Source organism: Triturus cristatus, chromosome 12 (assembly GCF_964204655.1).
Source record: "Triturus cristatus chromosome 12, aTriCri1.1, whole genome shotgun sequence".
In the NCBI taxonomy this organism is placed as follows: domain Eukaryota; kingdom Metazoa; phylum Chordata; class Amphibia; order Caudata; family Salamandridae; genus Triturus; species Triturus cristatus.
Genome location: NC_140595.1, coordinates 653,505,235 through 653,515,379, shown reverse-complemented (window position 1 = coordinate 653,515,379; position 10,145 = coordinate 653,505,235). Strand labels below are relative to the sequence as shown.

Here is a 10,145-nt window from a genome sequence, read left to right as displayed (position 1 = left end):
CCAGAAGTGGGCAACGAACCAGAGTATCCAATTCCCCACACCGTTGCAGGCGAATTTAACCCCGCTATTTTTTAATATACCAGTAAATAATAGGTTCCGCCCCCTCGAGGCAGTTGATTGACTACCCAAAGTGGTAGATCAGACACCAGATAGAGCACAATCTAGTATGCGCACTACACAGGCAAGTGGGATCGTCCAAAGGGGCGACTTTCCAACATTATTTAAAGCTACAGCGCTACCCACAGAGGCCAGAATGTTACGTTGAACCAAGATTGAGAGGGTACACAGAACAAAGATAAATCCCCTGTAGCCATGCACTCAAGCAAATTAGTTAATGAGGATGGAAAACTCTCATTTTTAATTAGAAACACTCTTAACCCAAATTCCAACCCAAGTTTAGTTCTGCACAAAGAGCTTAGTGTAGACAGCACAACCATCCTACACACGATGCCACAGGGCACACCTCGAGCATGAAAATACTTTCCTGGAACATAGCAGGATTAACATCTAAATTGGGGAACCCCGATTGGTGACTCTTTATTGAACATCACAAAATCTGCATGTTCCAGGAAACATGGTCCAGGGACGAACTGTGTATATAAAGGGGGCGTGGCCAAGCCGCGGGCTGAGATGGCCGCGCGGTGTTGAAGCTCCGTGGCCGACTCAGCACCAAACCTGTCTTTCCCGACCTCCTGATGCGGGCGAATAGCTGCCCGGACCCGGCGCTGACTCCCCTGCTCTCCTACAGCGACCCGGAGTGGTGATCTGGCCACGACTGTGCCTGGAGCGGCCGAAGAACGCCGGGGCCGAGAGGACCCGATGCCCAAGATGGCGGCCTGACTCGGCGGCCGGGGAGGTTAGTGCGGCGGCGGCGGCCGATGGTGATGCGGGTGGCCGGGGGGAAACTGGGGGGGGGGGGTTTGAGCGCTGGGGCGCGGTCTGGTGTGGGCCCGCTTCGCCCCCTTCGCCGCCGTTGGCCTGGAGCGGATCGGGCGTTGGGCCGTTGCTCGGCGCCGCGGCCGCTTCCTCCTTCGCTGGCCCCGCTCGGGTTCCCCGCGCTGTTGCGGTCTGGGGACCTGGGGGGGCGACGGCACGGCTGACTAGCGGTGGGGGTGGGCTGGAGGGGACCTGCGCGGACCCTAGCGCCCGGGCCGCCTCTGCCCCCCTTCCCTGGGACCTGGCTCGGCTGCTCCTGGGGTTCGGGCTCCCTCTCCCCGGCCCTGAGTCGCCTGGCCGCGTCAGCTGTCGCCCCGCTGGCCGCCCGCGCTGCTTGGTCCGAGACTCGGACCCCCAGAGAGGCGCCCCCTGGTCTTTAGCGCAAAGAGGACGCCTTGTAGCGGTGCGGCCGGTGCTGGTGCCCGGGTCTGGTGTGCCACGTGGCCGGGGCCTGCGAGGGACGACTGCATCGCCCGCGCTGCGGGCCGAAGAGGTGGCGGAGCCGTTTCTCCTCCTGAGTCGTTGTCCCAGTGCCTTGAAGCCGCCTGCTGGCACCCTACCCGCGACTGGCAGTCTGTCCTGGTGGGGGCATGGGACGAAAGGACCCCAAACAAAAGACTTTGCCCTTTGAAAGGCTCCACGATCAGCCGGCGGACCAACGCCCGGACATGTCGGACCCTGCTGGAGGCCAGTCCACTGGCCCGGCGGCTGCTGCTCCACCCCCAGAATGGCTTCAAGAGATGCGTGCTGGATTCAGGGCCCTCGATGGACGCTTTGATGCCCTGCACAAAACATTAGAAACGATGGGGGCGAAGGTCCAGGCCCACGATAAGCGTTTGGGGGAGGCTGAGGCTCGAATATCTGCGGTGGAAGATGGCGCAGTGCAGGACACCAAACGCTTAGATCGGCTGGAGCGCATACTAAAGGAAGTGGCAATCAAGAACGAGGACTTGGAATCGCGCAGTCGGCGCAATAACGTCCGAATCACTGGGGTTCCTGAATCCACGGCTACCGGCAGGCTGGATGTTTTTGTTGAGCAACTATTGTCGGACATTTTTGGGAGAGACTCCTTCACACCAGGCTTTGTGGTAGAGAGGGCGCACCGCTCACTTGGGCCGCGACCTAACCCGGGGCTCCCTCCTCGCCCTCTGATCGCCCGGATCATGAACTTCCGAGACCGGGACACGGCCCTGAGGCTAGCCAGGGAGAAGGGCGAGATCACCTGGCAGGGCTCGAGACTCTCGTTCTACCCTGATTTCACCGCCATGGTACAGGAGGCTAGGCGTAAATATGTTGGGGCGAAAGCTGCGCTCCGCAACCTGGGCCTCAAGTATGGTATGCTGTATCCGGCCCGGCTGAGGGTTGACATCGATGGCCGACCGCGTATATTTGACAATCCTACTGCAGTGCAGGAGTTCTGCCGAACATATAAACCACGCAGGGGCCCTTCGGGGGGCGATGAGGACGGACACTCTCCTCCGCTCAGTGGTTCTGCGATTAGCCAAGACCTGTTCTCCGGCTCTGGGCCTGGCTGAGTCGGTGCCCGCAACGCAGCTTTAGACTTCTTTTTCTGTCTGTTTGCAATGGGGACGTTCGAGACACTTTGCTATGTCCTTGTTTTTTCTGTGGTGCTGGGTCGGCGGCGGGTCGTTGCCATTCCCCTTTGGTTGACACCGCCGGGAGCATTTTTGGCTTACAATGCCTATTTCTTGTTCAATTGTATATCATTGGTATTGTTATTTGAAACTTCGCTTTTCTTCCACAGGTTGGGGTTTGCCTCACGTTTGCGTGATGTGGCTGGGTGGGGGGTGGGGGGACGGGATGGGGAGTTTTGATATTCTTGACATGGCTGGTCAGATTGTAACTTTGCGGATACACGGAGACGCTTCTGCTTTCCTGCTCTCATTCCTAGTGGTATGGCAGCAACGGTACACATAGGCTTACATGAAGCCCCCCTTGGCCTTTCACTCATGTCTTGGAACGTCAGAGGCCTGAACAATCAACGAAAATGCAAGCAGGTACTACACTATCTGAATCGACACAGGGTCGACATTGCCTTCCTGCAAGAAACGCATTTACACACCTCTGTTCCCGCTCGCTTTGCAGCTTCCTGGGGCGCCCATAGATACTTCTCCAATTTTAGCAATTACGCCCGAGGCACCGCGGTGCTGATTCACAAGAGAGTCCCGTTTCATTGCCAGCTGTTCCGGGGGGATCCGGAGGGTCGCTTCTGCATAGTACGAGGGGTGTTGATGGGTCACGCGATCATCCTGGTTTGTGTGTATGCCCCTAACACTGATTCCCCGGAATTTTTTCATGCGCTGACTGCCCAGCTTGCGACGCTTGAACCAGCGGGCCTCATTCTTGGCGGCGACTTTAACTTATTGCTAGATGCTGATTTGGATGGCACATCTGGGGCTGCTCCTTCCAAGCCCAGGGCGCGGCGCGCTCTTTTGGACCTTTGTCACCAGTTCTCCCTAGTAGATATTTGGCGCAGGCGCAACCCAAACACCACTGACTACACACATTTCTCGGGGCAACACAACACTTGGACCAGAATTGACTATTGGCTGCTGTCCCCGGGCCTGTCCCCCTGGTTTGGTGGGCTCCTCACTCTCCCTAGAACGTACTCAGACCACTCCCCTGTGTCGCTCCGCTTGGATGTCCCGCGCCCCGAGGGTTTTGAGCGACAGTGGCGATTCCCTGGGAGAGCGCTGCTGGATGACTTATTTGTCCACGAGATTTCCGAAGCGATAGAGGACTACTTCACGATTAATGCAGGATCTGTAGACTCTCAGGCCGCGCTCTGGGAGGGGTTTAAGGCCTACATCAGGGGGATTTGCATAGCCAAGCACTCTGGGGTCCTGAAGGCGCTGCGCGAACCATTAAGCAACTGGAGGCACAGCTAGAGTTGATTGATGCTGAGGCGCAGCGTGGGCGGGCTGGGGACGTGTCCGCTAGGCGGCTTCGCCTCCTGACTGACTTCCGGGAGGCTACGGACAGGGAGATTCTGTATCTTGGGAAGTACCAGACGGCGCGTAGATATGGTGAGGGAGACAGGCCGGGACGCACACTGGCTCAGGCTTTGAGGCCTCCGTATGGTAAGTCCTTGATAGTTGAGGTGAGGGGCGTGGATGGCTCGCTCCGCACAACTCCCACAGAGATCAGAGACGAATTCCTGACCTACTTCTCCGAGCTATACAAGACCAAGCTGGGGGAATCCCCAGCCTCTCGTGCGGCCTACTTGTCGGAAATCGCACTTGTGTTCCTCGATAAGGGCATGCAGGAGTTCATGGCGGAGCCTATAACTGTGGCGGAGGTGCGCGGGGCGATTAAGGTGCTTCGCGGGTCCACAGCCCCCGGCCTCGATGGCTTCTCCGGGGATTTTTATAAGGCTTTCTCTGATCAGCTGGCGCCACAACTGATAGAAGTGTATGCGGAGGCTTTGGAGCGCGGCTCCCTTCCGGCTACCCTCAGCGAGGCGGTAATAGTCCTACTTCCAAAACCAAACAAGGACCCGACGTTGTGTAGTTCCTATCGGCCCCTCTCCCTTTTAAACTTTGACTACAAGATCCTGGCAAAGATAGTGGCCAACAGGCTCTCTCAATTGATGGAATTTATCATTTCGCCCGTCCAATCGGGCTTTGTCCCGCGTCGCTCTACGTCTTTAAATCTGCGAACGCTTTTCACGGTCCTACATAGAATTAACCCTGCCACGCCTGCGGCGGCGGTCCTCCTGGATACCGAGAAGGCCTTCGACACTCTAGAATGGCCTTTCTTTCTCTCCGTCATGCAACGTATGGGCATGCCGGAGAACTTCCTTGCTACCACGAGGCTTTTGTATAGCCGCCCCACGGCCCGATTGCGTATCAATGGCACGCTGTCCGGTCCCTTCTCTTTAACGCGTGGTACGCGGCAGGGCTGTCCACTCTCACCGCTACTGTTCATTTTGGCCATGGACCCCTTGATCCGACATTTCCAGGAGCGCCATCTCCACAGGGGTCTCCAGTTCCGGACGGGTCCCTTGCTTGCGTCCCTCTACGCAGATGACACCATACTGTATGTAAGAGAACCGCAGGTCAACCTAGCCCCCCTGATACGGGAGATCCTTCGTTTCGGCGCACACTCCGGGCTGGGCATCAACTGGCATAAGTCCGTAATCTTCCCATTAACCAGCAGCACCTCCCCATGGCAGTGCGAGTACCCGTTGGAGTGGTGCTCTGACTCGGTTCGGTACCTGGGCATACAGATCCATCTTAACACTGACGAACTTATCCGCCTCAACTATGGCCGCGCTTTGGACAGGCTGGAGACACAGGTGGAGGGATGGTTGAGGCTCCCACTGTCCATGTCGGCCAGAATTGCAATCATAAAAATGATAGTTCTCCCTAGATTTTTATACCTCTTCAATAATATTCCTGTCCCTATCACCCGGGCCTTCTTCTCCACGCTGCGATCCCAGCTGCTCAGGCTGGTATGGGGCGGGAAGCACCCCCGGATCGGTTGGAGGACCCTCACGCTCCCTCCTGATAGGGGCAGCCTCGGGGTACCGGATCTGTATTTGTACTATCTGGTTGCGCAATGTGCGCACGCCTATGCCTGGTACCACCCTGACGCTCGTATTCCGTTCCTGCGTCCCGAGGCGGATTTTGTTCTCCCGGGCCGTTTAGCGGCTGTGTTGCCAAAGGGGGTTCCCCGGGACCCAGTTGATATTCAAACGGTGTCCACCACAAGCTGGGCGTGGCATCGTCTTACTCGCTATCTAGCCCACCCTCTCCTCTACTCCTCTTCTCTTCCACTTCCCAACCCCGGATTGCTGTCTGGCACGGGGGAGGCGCTGGTTCAGCGTACTTTGACCAAGTTTCACCTTACTAAGATCGGGGACCTCTACCCTGGGGGCCACATATTTTCGGTCTCGGAGGAGGAGCGCTTCAGTGAGGCCACGTTCATGGACAAATTTGTCCTGCGCCGGCTTTATTGTGCGGCTCGTTCAGACATTGCGGGATTCCCCCTCGAGCCAGCATCCTTCGAGCCTCTAACTCTCCTCATTGACAAGGACTCGGGTGCCCATATGGTATCAAAGCTTTATAAGGCATGCGCGGCGCTGGTTCCATGTGAGGATGGCCGATTGAGAGCGGCCTGGGAGGCAGATTTGGGTAGGCCGATCACAGATGACCAATGGACCGCTTGTTGCAAAGTCACTAACGCGATATCGCTCAATAGTCGACATAAGCTCCTCCATTATAAATTTCTTCGCCGCTGCTACATGACCCCAGCTAGGCTCCACGCCATTGACCCTGCGCGCCCGCACACATGTTGGAAATGCGCTGCACCACACGCTGACTTTGCACACCTGTCCTGGACGTGCCCCAGACTGCAATCATACTGGACGCAGATACATGAGATCCTTGGCGTTATGTTGGAGCTCACGCTGGTTCCCACTCCGGAGGTTGCGTTATTGGGCTACACAGTGAACTTCCCCAAGAACGTCCGCAGGCTAGCCTCCCTGGGCCTGCTACTCACCAAGCGTGAGGTGGCAAAACATTGGGGCGGTAGAACGGCCCCCACGGCCGAGACATGGCTCACGTCTATGGCTTATTGCAGTACAAATAGCGAGATCTACGCCAGTCTCCTCCCTGCAGTGGCGCGTCCCAGGGATATCTGGGGCCCCTACAAGACCTATATCGCTAACCTCCCGAGCTCTTCCCCTCCGCGAGCCAGTTCCGGAATAGTGCCTACGGGAGTGGGGTAGCTCAGGTAGTCCTCCCTGTTGGGTAATGGGGGGATGTGCGCTCTCGGGGCGGGCTGCATTGGGGGAGCTGAGCCGAAGATGGGGGTGCCCGCTGCACATGGTTGGTGTGTCCTGACTGCGTCATTCCCCTTTGGTGGACACGGGCGGATGAGAAGGGTGGGCTCTGGATGGGGGGTCTTTCTATGGTCTGCTGCCATGATGTTGAACTGCTGTTTGTATATGAGGGGGGAGTGTAATGATGTATCTCCGCACTTGTTCCTAAAAATCTGCACAGCCGATATTCTCGCATTGTTATGTTTTTCAAAACTAAATAAAAAAAAGTTTAAAAAAAAAAAAAAAAAAACTGTGTATATAAAGAGTGACGGTTGCACCAGGCTAAGTGCAAAGATAAAATTACACAAAACGTGGCAACTTCAGAGGTACAAAAAAAAAATTTCTCTCTCAATACAATAATGTAATTTAAACCATTGAAGATTTATATTTTTATTTTAATATTTCATTTTTATTTTTGTGGTTTCATGACCAACTTGATATTCATGATAGATATTCAATTCACTTACAAAGACTACATATGTAAGACAATTATTTTGATACAAACAACAAATACATAAAACAATCAAATATTCTGCACAAAGAGCTTAGTGTAGACAGCACAACCATCCTACACACGATGCCACAGGGCACACCTCGAGCATGAAAATACTTTCCTGGAACATAGCAGGATTAACATCTAAATTGGGGAACCCCGATTGGTGACTCTTTATTGAACATCACAAAATCTGCATGTTCCAGGAAACATGGTCCAGGGACGAACTGAACAGGCAGGGGTATGCTGCCTTTAACATCCTAGCGACCAACGCGGGGAGAGGTAGACCCTCAGGTGGTTTGTCCACATGGGTGGGAGTCCACATAGGCTGTGAGGCTAAACTCATTGAGAGTTCCTCTCGCGATAACCTTTGTGTACTTTTAACATTCCAGGAAAAACAAAGCATCATGCTCATAAACCTATACTCACGCCCGATGCCCTGGGGTCAAGAGTCTAGTACTCTTGACCAGCTTAATACGTTCCTCCCAACAATTCCACCAAACTGCGGAGTAATCATTGGTGGCGATTTCAACTGCCAATTTGAGCCCCAGGACGGTTTGTCAAGTGGCCTAACAGATGAAGAGGACCATTTTTGGTCCATTCCCGATCCTAAAATCCCACCCTTAAGGACTTGGACCCCGCCAGCACTCCAAATACAAGCTCTAAAATTACATTTTTCCCTTAGAGCATGTAACGGTCGTACTAGATCCGACAGCCCGGGGATCCATACTTTCAACAGACCGGGCCACACCTCAATAATTGATTATATTATGTTAGACCTACAGCCCTGGCACAAGGTGTTAGATTTTAAAATTAGCCCGCGACATGACAGCGACCATGACGCCCTTGTTTTAGAAATTGTTTCGCCATATAAAACTATGGCACAGGACAATCCCCAAACACCACCTCAAAGTTTGATACAATGCAACGGAGGGAGAAGAGTACGTTGGGCCGCAATCTCCCAATCACAAGACAAATTGGCCAAACTATACCATCAAGTAGTCCCTTATCTTTTAACCACTTCCCAACTAACAGAGGGCATCTGAGCTTCAAACATCCACTTAAAGATCTCACAAAACCACCTTGATCTGGGTGGTATGCTGGCGACTTTTTTCTACCAAATAAAACAATGCAATAGGTCTCGCAGTTACGAGAGTTTCAGCTATTGGCATTGTAAATAACAATGCCTTTTATTTATGTTTTTAAAAGAAAAACAAAAATGAAAAGTATTATTATTTGCAATGTCAATAGCTCAAACTCGCGTAAATGCGAGACCTATTGCATTGCAAATGCTTGTTACTTTTGTCATTACCTTTATTGTTTTTCGACATGCCTCACGCCAAGCCGTATTCTTTTTGTTCATTTTATTACAATAAGGATCGTTTATCTATATATTTTTTTATGTTACATTTTTTGAAAATTAAATGTGAAAAGTACTCAGGTCGTTCAATACGTAGTACTGAGTGTAAAAAAGTTACTTTCGGGAACCCCCTAAAACGAGAAGTGTGGGTGACAGTAGAAAATGGGCATGACCAACTGAGCCATCCTATTATTATTGCTTTTGACAAACTCACACCAAAAGAAATTGGCATCAAGGAAGCAGACCGTCGCGCAATTAATTTCTTACAGAAGAAGGACTGGATCATCGACCTCTGAAAGAGAACTATGGATATTCAACAGGTTTAAGGGTACCGCAGTGTTAAGATAACTCCGGTGGTCAATACACTGGCTAGAGAAAACTGAATGAAATCATTGGTCACATGTCTGGATAACCAGAACAGAGCCCAGAGTGTAAATGTGTCTGCTACAAAGCATAGCGTGTAACATTGCAGATTACAGTTTTGCATTGTATGTCAGTCCCGTGGGCTTGTTGTAGAGCTCCTTCAATACATGCAGAATAAATTACGACCATGATCTGACTTGTGTGCCCCTTGAATGATCTCCATGTCCGTAAAAGGTATACTCTTCAAACCCTGAATGATCTATGCAGTGCTGCAGCCTGCGTGGAACTCAATGGAGCTCAGTGCAGCTGCAATGTCTTCAAATGGAAACAAACTGGCGGGAGTGAAATACAAACAGGATTTGTTGAGCCGAGACGCACAGCAATCCAATAAACATATTGAAACCAAAATGTCCTCAATAGAGGAGGCAATAGCACAGGCCAACGTTTGAATAGTGCATACAGAAAATAAACTGTCAGTTACTTAAGACAACGTCATTACTCCAATTACCCTTCCTTGCCCCAATACGTACATGCATATGGTGTGACACCCCAACCTCCCATAATACCACGAGACGTAGCTTACAAACAGGCACCCGCACCCCATCGTCCCCCTCCGGTTTTAACTCGTGAGAAGCGCATACTAGTCCCCGTAAACGTTTTTCCTCTTTTCACGCAACGTATAACATAACCAAATGAACCATTTTCCAAACACCCACGGTTGGTTTTGGCAAATGTAACGTAAAAATTACAAAAAATGTTCTTATTTTAATAATGGCAAGTAAATGAGCGCTTAATAGCATGACACTATTTGAAAAACAAATAAAGGTAATTAAATGAGTAAAATATCTACTTGGAGAATGCGGGCATCGATCCCGCTACCTCTCGCATGCTAAGCGAGCGCTCTACCATTTGAGCTAATTCCCCTTCCGATGCCTGATTCTTTATTTCCAGTTCCTGTTGTGGTGTAAACTGCGCAGTATACACTATTCAATACAAAAACCATAATTACACCCCACATATGTTTAAATAAAACTGTTAAAAGTATCTTGCAAATGAAACACAATAAAGTTTGTTTAGCTTCCTAGGAGCTGGCCCGGTGCTGCATCGCCAAAGTCATAGTCGGCTCTAGTGTCTTTTTTAATTGATTT

At 51.9% G+C, this 10,145-nt stretch overlaps 1 non-coding gene across 1 annotated transcript; it reads right to left on the bottom strand.

The window, feature by feature from the left end:
- Nucleotides 1-9,848: 9,848 nt before the first annotated feature.
- TRNAA-AGC (transfer RNA alanine (anticodon AGC)) lies at nucleotides 9,849-9,921 on the bottom strand. Its single transcript has one exon. It is a non-coding gene; the product is annotated as a tRNA-Ala (tRNA).
- Nucleotides 9,922-10,145: the final 224 nt, after the last annotated feature.